Source organism: Lipotes vexillifer, unplaced genomic scaffold (assembly GCF_000442215.2).
Source record: "Lipotes vexillifer unplaced genomic scaffold, Lipotes_vexillifer_v1.1 scaffold588, whole genome shotgun sequence".
Lineage (NCBI taxonomy): Eukaryota > Metazoa > Chordata > Mammalia > Artiodactyla > Lipotidae > Lipotes > Lipotes vexillifer.
This window is the reverse complement of record NW_006778148.1, coordinates 179,136-181,936: the sequence shown is the minus strand read 5'-3', so window position 1 is coordinate 181,936 and position 2,801 is coordinate 179,136. Positions and strand designations below refer to the sequence as shown.

Sequence of the window (2,801 nt, the reverse complement as noted above, 5' to 3'; positions counted from 1 at the left end):
GCGCCCTGCCCCGGCCCCCCCTGCGCCGCCCCTCGCCCGCGCCCCGGGCCCGCCGTCGTCCCCACCCCCGGCCCGGGGAGAGCCCGGCGAGGAGGCCCCGGCCCCCCGGACACTGCGGAAGGCCTGGGTTACCTGGGGGGGTGCTGGTGGCTGGGCAGCTTTCCGGGAGTGAGGGGGTCGTCAGGACGAGGAAGAGGAGGGGGGGCGCAGCAGGAGAGGGGCGGTGGCGGTCGGCCGAGGCGCCGGCAAGCAGCGGGCAGGCCGAGAAGCTGCAGACGCACTGGCAGCAGTGGCGGTGGCAGCGGCGACGCTACTGCAGCTCCCTCAGGGTCTTCCTCGGGCACGTCCAAGATGGCGGCGCTCCCTGCACAGGGTTTCCTGTCACCCTCGCAATGGGCCGGACCACAAAAGAAGGGGGGAGGAGGATGCGCACGCAGCTGGAGAAGCCCGGAAGAGTGTGGCCGTGGCCCTGCCTGCTGGCCACGCCCCGTCCTCAGTCCTCCCCTCTGGACTCGTCGCAACGCTGCCGAACCCGCCCCTCTAGTCCTCGCGCCCGAAGGGGCGGAGGAAAGCGCTTGTGCGCAAGCGCAGTCGCGCGTCCTCGCTTCCTGTGGGAAGTTACTGCGCAGGTTGCCGTAGGACCTGCTGAGGTACGTCTGGGTCCTGCAGCGCTAGGGTTGTAACTATGGGGACTTTTTACTATTTTTAATGCTAGCGGCTACCACTTACTGGAGGCTTACCTTACACCGACCACTGAGCAAAGCACACATTTACTGAATTCATTCAACATGTATGTATCAAGCGATTCGTACCTAACGGTGAACACGGCACCTAGGTCCCTGTCCAACAACCTCAGGAGGTACATATCTCCATTTTATTGATGGTGAAACTGAGGCTCAGATTGATCAAGTCACTTGTCCAAAATCATGCAACTAGGAAGTGGCACTTTCTGCCCTATGTTTCACCTCTGTCCCTTACAACCTCCCTTTCGGGGGTGACTTCGATGGGAGGAGAGAAATTTTTTTCTGACATTTTTCAGAATCTGGCCACCACCTACCACCCTCTTCCAACTTAGTCTGCTATATCACCTCCCCAGAAAGTTTAGCGCACCCCGGTACAAGGCCACATTCTGACTTTCATGGCCCCGGGCACTTTTGCTTTGCGCTTGTGGATATATATATATTTATGTAGTAGATAATTATTTAATATATATTTCATATTTTACAAATGCATTAATATACAGATAAATATATTAATATTATATAGCAAGTCATTTTCTTCAATCTAAAAGTCCATTTTTCTCTTCTGATTTTGAACTTAAACATTTTTATAGACCCCTAAAAGTATTGTGGCACCTAGGCACTGTGCCTGCTGTACCTAATGGATAAGACAGCCCTGCCTCAATCCACCAAAATGAAGTTCAAGCCTGCTTTTGGCATTCAAGACCTTTCATAAGCTGGTTCTGCCATGCGCAAGTGAGATTTCATCGGAAAAATGTATGGGAATTTACAAATATCTTTTTTTCAGAACAATCTGAGAGTGAATCCCTGCTCCACAACTTACTAATGATATCTTTGGGCATGTCACTTGATTTGTCAGATCTTCAGTCTCTTCAGAATAAGAATAATAGTATCTGTCTCACATGAGTCCTTGTGAAAATTAAATGAGATAATATATGCAAAATGCTTGGCATATGAGAATTTAATACATGGGATGGTTATTACATGATAATCTAATATAAGGTAATACTAATCTATAAGGTAATCTAATATAAGGTAATCCATTCCAGCCCTATTGGTCTGTGCTTCTATTTCTATATTCTTTCTTTTTTTTTTTTTTTTTGCGGTACGCGGGCCTCTCACCACTGTTGTGACCTCTCCCGTTGCGGAGCACAGGCTTCGGACGCGCAGGCTCAGCGGCCATGGCTCACGGGCCCAGCCGCTACGCGGCATGTGGGATCCTCCCGGACCGGGGCACAAACCTGCGTCCCCTGCATTGGCAGGCGGACTCTCAACCACTGCGCCACCAGGGAAGCCCCTATTTCTATATTCTTTAACTCCAATAAGTATAGTTTGTTTGTTGTCACAATTTAACATCTCTGCAATCAGGAAATTTGCCTGTACCAAATAAAGGAGAAAGCTATGAACCAACTTACACTACTGGTCCAGCTATGAACTTATGTCTGGCTAGAAAGTTTGTATATATACAATTGTCACCTGAACTGAAATCTTTATGTATAGCTAATGCTTACTGAACACTTATTGTGTTCCAGGAAATGTCCTAAGAATTATGCATATTTTCTTATTTAATCCCTACAACATCCCCATGAAGTCACTATTCACCCCATTTTATGAATGAGAAAACTGAGTGTCATACAGGGCTAAAGTCATATAGGTAAAAACTGGTACTGGGATTTGAATTCAAACACATATGACTTCAGATCTCCCATCCTAAGCATTACTTTGTAGTTCACTCTTTATTTGCATTTAGCAGCTTAAATGTAGATCTCTAAATTTGCTTAAATCTGTGTCAAAGTCATTACACTTTGAAGCTGCATTGAAAAGAAACGTTGTGAATGCAGAATGCCTATCATATGCTAAGCAGTGCAATTAAAGAGTAGAAATTGGCAATTCTTGTAATAATTCACAGAATTTTCAAAGTAGGAAGAGGTTGTGTGACACTAATTACAGCATAATTAAAATGGACTGTCCTTTGGATGACAAACATCTGTCAGGGTTTCTAGTTGTTTTTTTTTTTTAAAAAAAGCTTTTTATATGAAAAGAGTATATGCAAAATGTTCA

At 46.8% G+C, this 2,801-nt stretch overlaps 1 protein-coding gene across 1 annotated transcript in view; it reads right to left on the bottom strand.

Moving 5' to 3' along the window:
* The window catches only part of RAB14 (RAB14, member RAS oncogene family), a 25,351-nt gene extending 24,987 nt beyond the window's left edge, over positions 1 to 364 (bottom strand). The window contains exon 1 of the mRNA XM_007451480.1: positions 133 to 364. The gene's annotated coding sequence lies outside the window, so the exon portion shown is untranslated. The remainder of the gene's footprint in view (positions 1 to 132) is intronic.
* Positions 365 to 2,801: the final 2,437 nt, after the last annotated feature.